Source organism: Adiantum capillus-veneris, chromosome 2 (genome assembly GCF_014529385.1).
Source record: "Adiantum capillus-veneris isolate H3 chromosome 2, ASM1452938v2, whole genome shotgun sequence".
In the NCBI taxonomy this organism is placed as follows: Eukaryota; Viridiplantae; Streptophyta; class Polypodiopsida; order Polypodiales; family Pteridaceae; genus Adiantum; species Adiantum capillus-veneris.
The window spans coordinates 6,101,599-6,119,122 of record NC_140932.1 but is presented as its reverse complement, the minus strand read 5'-3'; the positions used below and the strand labels follow the sequence as shown (position 1 = coordinate 6,119,122).

The following is a 17,524-nucleotide window of genomic DNA, read 5'->3' as shown; positions in this document are numbered from 1 at the left end:
ACTAAACCAGATAGATCACGGTTGTTGGCCGAGCGATGCGTGTGGTTAAATGCGCGCTTGCTCGACTTTGACGGATATGCTTGAGTCATGTAGAAGATTATGGACTATGGGATGATCCTCGCAAGCGTGCACGGATGGAAACTAACGATCCGCAAATTGTAGTGGCGGCTATTGACGTCACCCCTCATTGGCGTGTGGTTGGTGGAGAACGGGAAAGGAGGGTGGAAGAGCGCATGTGCCAGGAATCCATTAGAGAGGGAGGAAGCACATCAAATCAGCCACATGATACTCTCTCTACGAGTGACCACATCCCATCTCCTTACGTGGATGTAGAAGACGACCATTTTCATAGAATGGTTGAGGATCTCCTTGCATGAGAGAAGGAGCATGAACCAGAGTGTGCATGCGAAGAAGCTTCCGAAAGAACGAGAAGTGAGCTACTTGATTCGGCACACACTGCACTATATGAGAGATGCTTCTACTCCATTTTAAGGGCATCTCTCGAAGTCCTTAACCTTCAGGCGATGTTTGGATGGACCAATGCAAGTGTCGACGCACTTTTGAGGTATGTATACAGATTGTGAAGGATGCTTGTGGAATGCATAAATTAGCTTTTAATGTACTTTCTTCTTGTGATAGGTTGCTAGGAAAGATGCTGCCAGCTGGCAATCACATGCCAGATAATAGGCGAAAATCACGTGAAGTGGTGACAAGATTAGGGATGGATTATTATCGCATTCATGCTTGCGTGAACGATTGTGTGCTCTTTCATAATGAGCATGCCGATTGTGACACATGTCCATCGTGCGGGGAGCCTAGGTTCAAAGAAGGAATGCAAAGAAAAAGAATTCCACGTAACGTTTTGAGGCATTTTCCACTCATCCCTTGCATCCAACACATGTTTAGATTGAAGGGTACGAGCGAGCTTTTGAGTTGGCATGCAAAAAATCGCTCCACAGATGGTATTATGAGAGTGATAGCTGGCTCACCAACGTGGAAGCACATAAAGGACACATGGTCAAAGTTCAGGGATGAGCCTCGTCACTTGAGGATTGGGTTAGCTAGTGATGGAGTGAATCCATTTGGGCACCGCTCTACTTCGTGGAGCACTTGGCCGGTGGTGGTTCTGAACTACAATATTCCTCCTTGTGAGGCAACAAAAAATGGAAACATTTTACTATCACTTCTCATTCCAGGAAAGCACAAGGTAAAAAACATGGATGTATATCTGCAGCTTCTTATTGAAGAGCTTCAAGATCTATGGAGAGGCATAGATGGCATAGTACTCTTTGCTTTAGGTTTATCATCTCATGTGTAACGTTTGTTTACCTCTTGGCAAGACTGTCAACCACTACAAGAGGTTGTGTGCTCTTGTGACGTTGTTAGTGATGAAAATACATTGGGTTTTTATAACCCCCGACGTCACTAAGACCGTCGCTAACAGGGTCGATACACGAACGTCGCTATAAGCGTCGCTATAAAAGTTTTTATATGCATTGCTATAAATGTCGTTATATAGCGACGCGTATAGGGACATTTACAGGCCATCTATAGCGATGTTTATATCGACGCTGCAGAGCCTTATATAGCGACGCCCGAGAGGAAAAAAATCTGGTGAGACAGGACAAAAAAATTTAGTGGCTAATCAGACGTCTCATCGCGTCCAAGCACCGTATCTGTCGGATTCTGCAAAAAAAACCAATAAGACAGCTTTTTGTAAGTATAAACATGTAGCGACGTTTATAAAACAATATAACAAATAGAAAAGAGTAAACCCTAATACTAACCATGCCGCCGCGAGAACTCAGAATGTCCATCAAGGCATTTAAGCCCTTCCCGCCTGCGTACTCGCGCTCGTATAGTGTGGGATCACATCCTGTCACATTGACCACTGTCAAAACATATAAAGAATCCATTATGTTAGAATTTAAAAACCCATAAACCCTAAACTATCAAACATAAAGAGCAATGCGAAAACACTTACAAAATCGGCCTCAAATGATGCTCGCCCGCCACTCCCCAAGTGGTGCGAGCTCCCATCCCTGCCTCTACTCGCACTCTAGCTGCCTCCTTTTGTTCCTTCCACTTGTCGGAATTCTCGCGCGCTGCTTTCTTCGCATTCTTCCAATCTTCTTTGGCCAGCCAATCTGGTCTATTCCACCCATGCTTGATTGCTTTTTGTACTTCGGAACACTTGTGCTTGGAGTATTGGCGCATTCGAACCTTCATCACGTCTTCATTGAAGCATTCATCCCGTGTTGGAACGGGAAACTCGTCATGAAGCATGCTGATGACTCTATCTTTTAAATCATTCAGTACTTCACTCTAGGTTTTTATTATGTAGTGTCTAAACACCTGAGAGCAAAGACTGTGCATACGCGAAATCACCTTCTTGCCTTCATCATCCAAGATGATGCCACTGCTAAAGTCGACGGAGTAAGGCAAGTCCTCTCGGCGCTGGTGCATGAATCTGGGTGTCCCATCAGGGGTCTCTAGCGGCGTGTCGACGGGGGTACGAACATCGGGTGTCTCCACTGGAGTCTGAGCCCCGAAGCGAGGAGTGTCCACTGGAGTGACTCCTGTAGGAGTAGCTAGTGGTGTGTAGCCGCTAGGAACGACAGTAAGCCGTGCAAAACCTGGTGTCGATGGTGATGCCATGGTTGGTGTCGGGACGGGCAAAGAAGGGGAGGGTAAAGAGCCTCGTCGAACACGAGGCCGTCTTGAAGCATTGGCGGCAGCATCCCCACAACAATTGCCACCGCCACCACTAGAGCGCTGGTGCCTAGACAAGTGTGAAGATCGTCTCGTTGACACCGAAGCTTCAGAGTTTGCTGAATGCTCTGAAACAGAGGGAGATGCGGTTGGAGTAGGAACGCGCGATGGTGCTCTAGAGCGATGACGCTCCATGTACCACTGTCTCTATTGAGGTGACAAAGAAGAAAGAAACTCCTCATCATCTATACCTGCATTAAACTCCTCATCATCTATACCTGCATTAAACACATGAACATTTAAACTTAATATTGAATGAATGGAGTAGAAAACATGGACAAGTACATAGATAGAGAGAGAGAGAGAGAGGAGGAGGAATTCATGTGTAGAGAGTTTTCATTGAATGAGGGTGAATTTGTAAAAGCATTGCGCTCCGGGTGTGATGGAGACTGCAGCTGCAATCGCGAAGGAAGTCCGTATCTGCTCATAGATGTTGATTGCCCCACCACAAAATCTAGTTGATCGGGTGAAAGAGACGCTAAGAAGCAGTAGTAGTGCTTCTTAGCGTCTCTTTCACCACTAAATCTAGTTGATCAGGTGAAAGAGACGCTAAGTAAGCAGTAGTAGTGCTTCTTAGCGTCTCTTTCACCCGATCAATTAGATCTAGCGGTGAGACAAGCTGCATCTATGAATAGAGACAGATCACTCCCTTCGCGATTGCATCTTCAGTCTCCATCGCACCCGGAGCACAGTGCTCGTCATCCCTGCTTGTGAGAACATAACTAGAGCATACGTACCTGGAGTGGACGCAAAGACCATTAAATACAATGACGCAATGACGCATATAAATAGAAATGGACAAAAAGCCATGTGAACAGAATATATATTATAAAACAGGAGCAAAATTGTTCAAAACGGAGAATCGTACAAGAATCCCAACTATCTCTTTCTTTTTTGACGTAGAACTTGAAGGTGCTTGTAGCTTTGGAATGTTCAAAGGCTAGCAACAAACAGAACGCGTTCTTCTTCTATTCAACTTGAGTGATGGAAGAGGTAAGTCGATAACTCAGAATTTCAATCGAAAGAGAGAGTGCGTGCACACAATGAAATCTTGCAGTTGAAAAACTAGGTGGTGGAGCTGCATGTGGCCATGGATTGCCCAGGATGTGAGCGCAAAATCAAAAGAGTGTTAAACAACATGGAAGGTACTTAGAGAGCCAGAGTTTTTACAAAATGGAGCAAAATTGTTCAAATACAATATTTATGGCTTTAAGAGATCTCTCTCTCATCCTCGCATAGCTCACCATAACTTCCTATATCTATATAGAGCTCTCCGTTTAAATAGATGTCCTCCGTTTCATTTTGTAGATCCTCTGCATGCACCCCATAGAGAGTAGTAGCTTGATGTTCGTCTGGCACCACCTCAACGGCTTCTGGCTGAACATCTTCTCCGATCTCCTCCATTGATGCCTCTGAGATTGGCACATGGTAGCCTTCATACGTCTCTGCACTGCGAGGGGCTACCTCTATGACGTACCACCAATTTGATGTAGACTTTGTAGGATGAAATATCACCTGCTAGGGCCACATAACTTACATGAGAGCTTCCAAGCACATAAATTCTAAAATGGGATGCTAATTATTTACATACTTGCTTGTTCAAAATGCTCGGGTAGTACGAAAGTGTCTCTTAGGTCAGTCCATTTCTTAGTTGAATCCACCTCAAGAAAACCAGACTCTCCGCTATGACCCTCCATGATTATCTTGAACCATTGCATGTCAAACAAGTCGATAAAAAATCCTCTATAATCAATCCTCAAAATCTCTTGTAGCATGCCGAAGTAAGTGAGTTCCGCCACCACAGGATCTGCATCAGAGGACCGTCGTCGACTAGACTATTCAAATTTTGCTATGACGCTAGTGTCATTCCATCCAAACTTTTCCTGCATGGTGAGAAGAACCAGGAGCACTTTCAATTTAGACACACGTGCTCCACTATACAATGGCGTATTGGCTTCACTTTTCATATCATCATAGATAAGCCTTTCTGAATCCATGATCGTCTCGATCATTTTATCAATCTCGAGCTCAAACATTGCCTCGTTGGGAATGTGGTCTGCATGATCATCCCCCAAGCTGTCAGAGGCTACATCTTGTGGCCTCACATATGCTGCTTGACCAAAGCGCCTGTGAACACGTCTATTGGGTTGCAAGATTACTGCATGTTGACCAACGTCAGAGTCCGACAAGTTACAATTGGCAACAACTCGATCTATGATAGATGGATCAAACTCGCCAAATTCACGAACGTGCTGCAAAGAAACACGTCTTGTCTGTCACACAGCATGCTTGCATTGATTACAAAACATAAGATCCTCGTCGAGAGATAGGTGTTTCGGTTGGACGGCCCCACATCCTTGTCACTACTCATAATGAGGGTAAAAATCTTATAACCTGGACAACAAATTTAATCCTCTATTGGCATTCTCTCTCTCTCTCTCTCTCTCTCTCTCTCTTCCTCTTCACATTGTAAACTACCTCACATTCTCTAGTCATATCCAATCCCCGCACTCGACTTCTTAATGCATCTTTTAACACTTGATGTATTGCTTGATAGCCCTTGGTACTAACCCCAGCAGCATCACAAATATCCTGAACATCTAGATCAGTGACAATATTAGAAAAATCACTAAGAACTCTCTTAGTGATTTCGTCTTTCAAGTGTTTTGCCTTTGGAGCATCAAGCATCCCAATAAAATCCTCTTTGTTGAAACAAGAACGAAGTGAAGTAGCCCTAGCTTCCGCATTCTCGCCGCCGCACGTTTCTTGGACGAAGTTCCTATTGCCCAAAACAACAATGATGAGCCGTATTAGACTTAAACAACAGAGGGACAGAACATGTTACCTCATAGCTGTCACCCTTCGTTTTCTTGCACCTCCACGTGGTGCAAGAGTCTGGATTTCGGACAACTCTCGTTTCCTCACCCTACCTCCCATGGCAGTACTCTTCATGTGTGAAAGAGTATCCTCAAGCTTTTTAATTACATTTTCCTTGGTTGTGATGGTGCTCTTTGCCTCCTCAAGCGCACTAGTAGTTGTTTGCATCTGATCTTGAAGATTCTGGAAACTCCCATTGAGCAACTGCCAATGACGCAAGTAGATCTCGGACTGCGCAATCTCGTGTTTGTTGAGTCTCTTGCAGTAGCCCAACAAACCCTGCTCTCCATTTCCAACGTATTGCAACAGTGATGGAATGTTTGTAAAAGACGGATGAACATTGAGAGAAAGATCCTTTGGATACAAGCATCCGTCTGTCCAGAGATCCACATTCTTCTCCCCTTGAGCACGGCGTTCGTTGGCTGAAGGTAATGTACCCAACCATGTTTTCTTTGTCGGAACATACTCTTGTGGTAGGCGTAGGAAAAGCCCTGGAGACCTACCGCGTGAAGAGCTTGCTGGGACATTGGTCACGTCCTCAAGAGGCATTGTAGGATGGAGAGATGGAGCTTGAAGGATGGAGAGATAGAGCTTGTAGGATGGAGAGATGGAGCTTGAAGGATGGAGAGATGGGTGTGTAGGTGCAGCAACAGGTGCAGGTGCAAGGGGGATGGGTGTAGGACAGGAGCTTAGATTAGGTGGGAAAGTTTTCAATTTTGGGGGGAATTTCCTAAAAGTTTGGAGGGAGTCAAAAAATGTTGAATTTTGAGTAATTTAACTTTAAAATAAATAAATTATTATGTGTATATGTTGGGGGTACTTTTTAGGGGGGAATAGAGTTTTTTTGAAAGTTTTTGAAAAAAGTCATTTTTTTGACCTCTTTGACCCACGGATTTGCTTAGGTGGCATGGGAGAGTTAAGAGGCCACTTACAAGTTGGCCAAAAAGTTAGAGAGAGAAGACCCCCTACCCCCCTACTTTTCAAATCGTTTACCCCCCCCCCTTCCCTACTTTTTAAATGGTTACCCCCCCCCCCCCCCCCTTCCCCCTACATTTTTAGGGGTCAAAGGTGGAGGAGACCCTACCAAAATAGCCCCATTCAAAGCCTTTGTCCCCCTTAATCTTGGCAGTCTTCCTTTAAATTAGGGATTCTTACAAGGCCCATGGAGAGTCCATTTTTTTCCTAATGCACACCCACGTCCACATGATAGTGCATGTAGTGGACAAAACCCCTTTGCCACTTCTCTACCTGTAGCATTTCAGATCATCTTAACATCTTTTCACCATTCATCTAACTCTAATTTTTTTACCGTAATCTCGAAGGTAGACTCTAATATAAAAACTCAATCCAAAATCTTATCTGAAATCTAACCTAATTGAACATGTGGTGATTCGCTCCATTAAAGGGTAAAAGACATACCAATGGGGCTACTAGCTGTGTAGATGTGAATGGCCTCACATATACGAATACTTCAATGCAAGAGTTTAATACTCTCACCTCTCCACCCCGTCGATCCATGACCCAGGTGATGGGACAAAATCCTCCTTGAAGCTGGCCCATCCGCCACTCCCCAGGGTGATGGGATAATCCCGTCTTGATGCAAACTCTTGCTGCGTTACTTTGCTGCCACCACCTCTCTGGATTGGTCGTCCTCTCCTCCCTGATATCCCTCCACTCCTCTCTTTCACGCCAGTCAAGTCTGGCATCTGTGCATCTGACCTCTGATGCTTCATGTAGTTGTGCATGTGTCTCCTCATCCAAGCATCGTCAAATGTATTCTCCAGAGAGGGAACTGGAAACACCCGATGCAACGTTCCAATAAGATAATCCTTACAGGATTTATCCTTATCCCTCCAAGAGACCATGACAAACTACAGTGTGTTAAAAAACATCTTTACACAACTGTTGTATGCGGCCCATCACTTGCTTCCCCTCAGGGGTTATAATGGTCTCATCGGACATACGATTGATGAGGTAGGCGTATCACTTTGGCATGTCCCTCCCGTGAACTATAGCAACCCTGTCCGATGAATTCTCATCATCCAGGCCTCTAGGTGACCCCGACGCAGTGTTCGGGTCACTCCTCGACATCTCCGATGCAGTGGCCAGGACACCACTCTCAAACACGTAGGTAGTATAATCCTTCAGTGTACTCAAAATAAACCTAAATCTAATCTAATCTAACTTAAATAAACCTAAATCTAATCTAACGTAAATTTAAATCTAACCTTATCTTAAACGATAAAAAGAGGAAAATGGTATAACCTTTCTATCACCCAAGTGTGGTAGATTGGTTATGCCATTTCCCTCTTCAATAATAGGTAAATAACGTCAATAAACCTAAATCTAATCTATTGTAACATAAATCTAAATCTAACGTAAATAAACCTAAATTTAATCTAATATAACGTAAATCTAACTAATAATAAACCTAAATCTAATGTAATCAAACTTAAATAAACCTAAATCCAATCTATCATAAGTCTACATCTAACTTAATCTTTAACGTCTTTTTGGATAGTTTCCTATGATGTTAAAACTCTCTTCTTCTCGTGTGTGTGTGTGTGTGTGGGTGTGTGTGTGCCAATAAAAAGAGAAAAATGGTATAACCTTTCTATCACCCAAGTGTGGTAGATTGGTTATGCCATTTCCCTCTTGAATAACAGGTCTTGAGTTCAACTCCTCGTCGACTAGATCTTTAAGGTCTCTTGAATTAGTTTCCTACGATGCTAAATTAAACTCTCTTCTTCTCGGGTGTGTGTGTGTGGGTGTGTGTGCATGCCAATAAAAGGAGAAAAATGGTATAAATTTTCTATCACCCAAGTGTGATAGATTGGTTATGCCATTTCCCTCATGATTAACATGTCTTGAGTTCAACTCCTCGTCGACTAGATCTTTAAGATCTCTTGGGATAGTTTCCTACGACGTTAAGACTCTCTTCTTCTTCTTCTTCTTCTTCTTCTTCTTCTTCTTCTTCTTCTTCTTCTTCTTCTTCTCTCTCTCTCTCTCTCTCTCTCTCTCTCTCAATGTGTGTGTGCATTCTTTGTTTATGCATGTGTGTGTGTGTGTGTGTGTGTGTGTTTTGTTTATGCATGTGCTCTCTCTCTCTCTCTCTCTCTCTCTCTCTCTCTCTCAATGTGTGTGCATTATTTGTTTATGCATGTGTGTGTGCATTTTTTGTTTATGCATGTGCTCTCTCTCTCTCTCTCTCTCTCTCTCTCTCTCTCTCTCTCTCTCTCAAAAACACAATGTGTGTGTGTGTAAGAGAGAGAGAGAGAGGGAGAGAGAAAGAGGGGAAGGGAACACAAGAGTGAGGAGAGGAAGGAGCATACCTGGCTCTCCTTCCTCTCCTCGTGTGTGTGTGTGTGTGTGTGTGTGTGTGTGGAAGAAAGAGAGAGAGAGGGAGAGCGCGCGTTACCTTTGCTTCCTTGAGCGCGCACCAAAAACTCAGATCTGAGATCTGAGTTTTCGGACGCTCTTGGTTATTTTTTTACCCCTGACGGGGTCGCTATAGGCATCGCTATGAGCGGCGCTAAGTTACTTATAATTTAGCGACGTGCATAGCGACGCCGTGGGTTTTCACATTTAAGCGTCGCACTGCAAGCATCGCTAATATTAAGTACCTCTTGTAGTGAACATCTGGACATAGTGCGTGTCCAACTTGTGGCCCTTCCCTTGTGGCCCTTCCCTTGTGGCAGAGAGACCTCCTCTTCTTGGGAAGGTGATCTATCCCAACAACCATCGCTTCCTGCCTCGTTCACATCATGGATATGCTCCCCCTATCAATGGAGTGAAGCCGTTCCATTGGAACATGGCTGATTAGGCAAAGCATTGGGAGGAGCATCATCGTACCTCACCCCCTCCCAATGGGCTGCCAAGGGGTATGTCGAGGTACTCTATCTTCTTGTCGCTCCCCTATTGGGCTTTGTTGAAAATTCAGCACTTGTTGGACCCTATGCATGTGTTCAAAAATGTTGGGCAAGATATATGGGATCACATAATTGGCAAGAAGGATTCATTGGGTGCTAGGGAAGATTTAAGAGCCATGAGACGTCTCCCCCCTTCAGCCACGCCCCACATGGGGGAGCAAGGAAACATGATTCTCCCAAACTCACCGTGGATACTGTCAAAGGCAAACTAAGAGCGGACAAAGCAAGTTATGGCATCCATCCGAACTCCAATGGGATATATGCGGTCACTCAAAGGTGCTTTCACAAAAACCAAAAAGGGTGGCTCCACTCAATTGTATGGATTGAAATCCCATGATTGGCATAAAATTCTTCAGGTAAGAGTAGAACAGTTTGTGGTGTCTATGTGTCCTTATATATAAGTTGACATTCATTAAGATGTTTTATTGTTTGTACTTTGTACTTCCATAACTATTACTGGTTATGGAGACACTAAGGTGAAGCCTGCAATATTCAAAGTGGGTGAGATTGTGAGGTAATGGTTTTTTTTTCAAGTACTATATCATGTTGTGCCATGTACAATGGAATTTTTTTTCATGTACTATATTATTTGTGCCTTGTAGATTTGTGAGCTCCAAGGAGATATAAGTGGAAGCCATACCAGTAGCCCATCAGCTAGCAGTAGAGGTAGTGTGTGCTATTGAGGATGCGTTCCCACGTACAGTCCTTGTTAGCCAAGTATACCTATTGCTTCACCTTGTTGAGGAGATTTCCATTTGTGGGGTGGTTCACTCTAGATGGATGTTCTTCTTGGAGAGATTCTTGAAGACTTTAAAGGATTTTGTTAGATTGAGGTCACAACCGGAGGTATACAAAATCAATACAATATAGATAGCATTTATACGCTATGGAGTTACTAATAAAAAAATGTGGTTTTAATGTTTTCAGGCGAGCATGGCAAAAGGTTGGGTGGTGCAAGAAGCATTGTGTATGTCTCACAGTATCTCATCACAGTGGATCCATCATTGCCTCGTCTGTGGAGTGAGGAAGAGGATCCTAGGAAGCACTCAACCATTCCCAGTGGAAAAGGCTCACTCTTGGTCATGGATAGAGAGTTTCATGCCATAGTCAACAACTACTGTTTACTCAATGCCACTATCATGACCAAATGGGTCAATATGTACTTGGAAGCCTGCGCAGCTAGAGAAAGGGATAGAGATGCATGGAGGTAGACATGCACCTCCTTTTCCTAAAGAGATTGCAAAATATCCTGATTTGATTCAAGTAGAGTGGATCCATAATACCATGACCAATGCCAAAGCACAAGGAGAACAAATAAGCCCTAAAGAATGGGAGTATGCGCGAGGATGTTTGCGCAAGGTGAATGTGTATATGTTATGTATGCATGTATGAAAATCACTTTATGAAATGCGATGTAACCTCTTATGCATTGTGATTGTAGGGTCTCACTTTCAACTCCATTTGGTTCGAAGGCCGACATTTCCGCACCCGCAAGATAGATGAGCGTCGGACCACTAACGATTGTGGCGTGATGGGAAACTTTGACACAACAACAGATGAGGTCAGATATTGTGGTACTATAGAGAGAATAATCAAAGTGGATTTCAGATCTTTTTACAAATTCCTCTTTGAGTGCCGATGGTTTGCGGGTGAGGTCAAAAGACATGAAAATGGGCTCATTATGGTGGATTCCACCCAATTCCATCGGGGAAAAACTGACAACTTGGTGTATCCTAGTGGTTGCGAGCAGGTAATTTAGGCTATGTGCAATCAACTTAAATTAAAAATTTAATATATGTATATCAGCTTATTGTTTGTGTGTGACATACAGGTTTTTTATGTGCCATGTATATATCAAAGAAGACTTTGGTATGTCATTCCAGTCACGCCGCAGGGTAGATCTATCTTTGCAAAGACGGACATTGAGCCAGTAATTGATCCCATCATACCATCACCACAAGATACAGAGAAAGATGTAGTTGAAGTTGAAGAAGGTCAGCCAAGCCTTGCAACTAGTCATCTTAAGGAGGAGGAAGAGGGAGAAAGCGATGATGATTCTATGGGAGGTGATGGAGAGGAGGAAGAACCTCTAAACTTGTTTATTGATTTGAATACTATGGGTCTAAATATGGACCCTAGTGCTTGTAGAGATCTTATACAAGATGAGAATCAATAAAACTCTCCATTCTTTTTTTTGGTGTAGTATATGATTAATTCGCAAATGTTTCGTTATGTGCTACTTATGAATAGTATTTGTAATGGTTTTGTTGTGAGTATTATGATTTATGTAGAGAATTTTTAGAGTGAAAGAGAGATTAAGTGAATTGAGCATTCCGGAGAGTGTAGGAGTTGTAGTTTGTAAATACATTTTGAGTTGTATTTGATTTAAATGGTAACCCACGGGAGAGGAGGGGGAAAGGGGGTCTATGGCCTTGGCAGTAATGGGCGTGGTAATAATCGCGGTAATACGCGGCATGAACAACAAAGCTATTTCTCTCTCCGCATTTTGAATTTCTCTCTCTTGTTTTGCGGTAATGGTCCGCGGTAAACACCACGATCTCTCATAGTGCCAAATGAGCACCTTTATTTTTTACCTACATAAAACAATGAAACATCAACTGTTTTTTGAAAGAGTATACAAAAAAACAAAGAATTGAAATTAAATTTACTTTACCTTGTGCAAAAGATGAACTATTTAAAAAAGTTACAAATAAAATGAAAATAGTTACATATATACATTGTGCCACATTGGGACTTTACGAAAGGTTGGACAATATATTTTTTTCTAATCGTCCTCATTCTTGTCATCGTCCCGAGAGGCACATACGTTTGATCACCTTGACTCTACATAAACCCAAACCAAATTAAACAATTATGAACAGCTCAAGATCGCAATGCGACGCTCAAATGTGAAAACCACGGCGTCGCTATGCACGTCGCTAAGTTATAAGTAACTTAGCAACGCTCATAGTAACGCCTATAGCGACGTTGTCAGGGGTAAAAAAATAACCGAGACCGTCCGAAAACTCAGATCTCAGATCTGAGTTTTCGGCGCGCGCTCAAGCAAGCAAAGGTAACGCGCGCTCTCCCCCTCTCTCTCTTTCTTCTCCACACACACACACGCACACACACACGAGGAGAGGAAGGAGAGTCAGGTATGCTCCTTCCCTCTCCTCACTCTCATGTTCCCTTCCCCTCTCTCTCTCTCTCTCTCTCTCTCTCTCACACACACACACACACACACACACACATTGTGTTTTTGAGAGAGAGAGAGAGAGAGAGAGAGAGAGAGAGAGCACATGCATAAACAAAAAACGCACACACACATGCATAAACAAAGAATGCACACACACATTGAGAGAGGAAAAGAGAGAGAGAGAGAGAGAGAGAGAGAGAGAGAGAGAGAGAGAGAGAGAGCACATGCATAAACAAAAAACGCACACACACATGCATAAACAAAGAATGCACACACACATTGAGAGAGGAAGAGAGAGAGAGAGAGAGAGAGAGAGAGAAAGATATAAAACAAAGAGAGAGAGAGAGAGAAGAAGAAGAAGAAGAGAGTCTTAACGTCATAGCAAACTATCCCAAGAGACCTTAAAGATCTAGTCGACGAGAAGTTGAATTCACGACGTGTTATTCATGAGGGAAATGGCATAACCAATCTATCACACTTGGGTGATAGAAAAGTTATACCATTTGTCTCCTTTTATTGGCGTGCACACACACCCACACACACACACACACACACACACCCGAGAAGAAGAGAGTTTAATTTAACGTCGTAGAAAACTAATTCAAGAGACCTTAAAGATCTAGCCGATGAGGAGTTGAACTCAAGACCTGCTATTCAAGAGGGAAATGGAATAACCAATCTACCACACTTGGGTGATAGAAAGGTTATACCATTTTTCTCTTTTTATTGGCACACACACACACCCACACACACACACGAGAAGAAGAGAGTTTTAACGTCGTAGGAAACTATCCCAAAAGATGTTAAAGATTAGGTTAGATGTAGACTTACGTTAGATTAGATTTAGGTTTATTTAAGTTTTATTACATTAGATTTAGGTTTATTTTTAGTTAGATTTATGTTTGATTAGATTTAGGTTTATTTACATTAGATTTAGATTTACGTTATATTAGATTAGATTTAGGTTTACTTACGTTAGATTTAGATTTACGTTATATTATATTAGATTTAGGTTTATTTACATTATTTACCTATTATTGAAGAGGGAAATGGCATAACCAATCTACCACACTTGGGTGATAGAAAGGTTATACCATTTTCCTCTTTTTTTCATTTAAGATAAGGTTAGATTTAGATCTACGTTAGATTAGATTTAGGTTTATTTTGAGTACACCAAAGTTATACTGCTTACGTGTTTGAGAGTGGTGTCCCGACCACTGCATCGGAGATGCTGAGGAGTGACCCGAACACTGCGACGGATTCGCCTAGAGGCCTGGATGATGACCATTCATCGGACAGGGCTGTTATAGTTTACGGGAGGTACATGCCAAAGGGATACGCCTACCTCATCAATCGTGTGTCCGATGAGACCATTATGACCCTTGAGGGAAAGCAATTGATGGGCCACATACAACAGTTGTGTAAACAGGTTTTTTGACACACTGTAGTCTGTCATGGTCTCTTGGAGGGATCAAGATAAAGCCTCTAAGGATTATCTTATTGCGACGGTGCATCGAGAGTTTCCAGTTCCCTCTCTGGAGAATACATTTGACGATGCTTGGATGAGGAGATGCATGCACGACTACCTGGGGAGTGGCGACTGGGCCAACTTCGTGGAGGATTTTGTCCCATCACCTGGGTCATGGATCGACGGGGTGGAGAGGTGAGAGTATTAAACTCTTGCATTCAAGTATTTGTATATGTGAGGCCCATTCACATCTACATAGCTAGTAGCCCCATTGGTATGTCTTTTACCCTTCAATGGAGAGAATCACCACATGTTCAATTAGGTTAGATTTAAGATAAGATTTTGGATTCAGTTTTTATATTAGAGTCTACCTTCGAGATTAAGGTAAAAAAATTAGAGTTAGACGAACGGTGAAAAGATCTATTGTGAAAAGATGTTAAGATGCTGTGAAATGCTACAGCTAGCTAGAGAAGAAGCAAAGGGGTTTTGTCCACTACATGCACTATCATGTAGACGTGGGTGTGTAGATTTCTTGTACCCACAAATATAGGCATTGACCAATTAAGACGAGATTATAACCTGATGGTTCTGATCTCCATGCACCTCTAGACCGAGGTGTGCGGGGATTGGACATGACTAGAGAATGTGAGTAGTTTATAGTGTGATCAAAGAAAGAGAGAGAGAGAGAGAGAGAGATAAAAGACAAAGAATTCCAATAGAAGATTAAATTTTTTGTCCACGTTATAAGATTTTTACCCTCATTATGAGTAGTGACGAGGATGTGGGGCCGTCCAACCGAAACACCTATCTCTCAACGAGGATCTTATGTCCTTGTAATCAATGCAAGCATTCTGTGCGACGAACAAGACACGTTTCTTTGCAGCACATTCACGAATTTGGCGAGTTCGATCCATCTATTATAGATCGATTTGTTTCCAATTATAACTCGTCGGACTCTGACACTAGCCAACATCCAGTAATCTTGCAATCCAATAGACGTGTTCGCAGGCGCTTTGGTCAAGCAGCATATGTGAGGCCACAAGATCTAGCTTTTGACAGCTCGGGGGATGATCATGCAGACCACATTCCCAACGAGGCAATATTTGAGCCCGAGATTGATGAAATGATCGAGACGATCATGGATTTAGCAAGGCTTATCTATGATGATATGAAAACTGAAGCCGATATGCCATTGTATAATGGAGCATGTGTGTCTAGATTGAAAGCGCTCCTTATTGTTCTCATCATGCAGGCAAAGTTTGGATGGAGTGACACTAGCCTCACAGCGCTTTTCAGGTGATCTATTACAATTAGTTTACTTTAATAAAACTATAAATGTATAATGATCTGATAGATTTTTACACAATTGTACCGTATTTTTATGTTGTGCAGATTGCTCAAAGAGCACATACTACCAGCTCATAATGTGATGCCAAATTCCCGAGAGGAAGCAAGAAAGATTTTGTGAAACTTGGGGATGGATTACAATTCGATCCACGCTTGTCCTAATGACTGCATTCTTTTCAGAGGGGAATACATAGACATGGAGAAGTGTCCGAAATGTGATTTTGAGAGATATCGAGTAGATCTCCACAGAACAAAAATTCCGCAAAAGGTTTTGCGACATTTTCCTTTGCTTCCTCGCATGATCATTTCTTCGAATGTAATTCCATGGCCGCCCTAGCATCATGGCATGAGGCGAATAAATCTTCGGATGGTGTGCTACGGATTCCTACAGATTGTGCAGCCTTGAAACATATAGGTGGAACATGGTCGGGATTTTGGGAAGCTCGAAATTTGCGCTTAGGCCTGGCTATGGATGGCGTAAATCCATTTGGTCAAAGATCAACATCTTACGCTGTATGGCCCGTTGTCATCGTCAACTACAACATTCCCCCGTGGTTGACTACAAAGAAGGGGCACCTATGGCTAAGCTTGATTGTGCCGGGGTGATATAAAGTGAAGAATATGGATGTGTATCTTCGTCCACTATTGGAAGAGCTACAACAATTGTGGATTGGCATAGAAGTGGTGGATATGAGCTGACACACAGGTCGACGGAATGCTTTAATCAGAGACATTCTAATGTGGACCATGCATGACTATCCCGGACTAACAGAATGCTCAGGTGATCTATTTACACTCCTCACTTAAACACTATAAATCTTGGTTTTTCTCAAGCTGATCTATTATCATGTGTATACATGCAGGGCTTCAAACAAGCGGATACAGATCATGTGTCACATGTGGACCTAGACTGAATGCACGTAGGGCGCCCTCATCGAAGAAGAAAATCTAGGAAGGCATCAAGCGTATATTCTAAGAATCATGTGTTACAGGATGGCTTTTTGGGAAGAGAGCCATCGAGGATGTCTGCACAAGCATGGTTAGAGCAGAAGGAGATGTGTGATGACGGATTGTCCCAGGGATGAAGAGACTATCTCTATGGTACGAGTTACCATACTGGACCCGACTCATGACCAATCACTTGCTCGATCCAATGCACATATTCAAGAATGTGGGTAATCTACTATGGGACCATCTGACCGGAAAGAAAGATACTTTGGGAGCCAGGGTTGACCTTAGAAATGTGGATTGTATGGAGAAATATTGGCCGCAAACAGCGTCCGATGGATCGATAAAACTCCCTAAAGCACCATGGATTTTCACAGGAGCCCAAGAACGCAAAGTAAAAGAGACCATTCGATCAAGTTTGCGGACCCCCACTGGCATAATGCACTCGCTCCGAACGTGTTTTACTACAGAAGGAAATCTTACCGGTTTGAAGTCACACGACCGGCATAAAATGTGTCAGGTATGTTCATAGTGGAATATATCACAGTGGGAATTGTGTAACAAATTCGTGTGTGGACTTTAATATCATTGCTGCACGTGTTTTACAGTTTATTTTACCGGTTGCAGTTGAGGGATGTTTGTCTCTTGACGTCCGTAACACAATCTACAAACTTGCGAAGTTGATGCAATGGATCTCACAAAAGGAGATCAGCGTAGACTCCATACCATTCGCCAAACTAAACACTGCCGAGGTTGTGTGCATGTTTGAGAAACATTTTCCTACTACCATGCTAGCCATTCAGGTGCATCTTCTTGTTCACATAGTTGATGAAGTGGAAATAGCTAGCACAGTACATTCCAGATGGATGTCCTTTTTAGAACTTTTCATGAAAACGCTCAAGGGATATGTGAGTTAGAAGGCACGTCCGGAGGGTAGCATGGCAGAAGGTTGGCTGGTATCAGAGTCCCTAGTGTACATTGGAGAGT

The 17,524-nt window shown here is 42.8% G+C and overlaps 1 pseudogene; it reads left to right on the top strand.

Moving 5' to 3' along the window:
* The first annotated feature begins 9,838 nt into the window (after positions 1-9,838).
* On the top strand, positions 9,839-11,077 carry LOC147462317 (uncharacterized; annotated as a pseudogene).
* Positions 11,078-17,524: the final 6,447 nt, after the last annotated feature.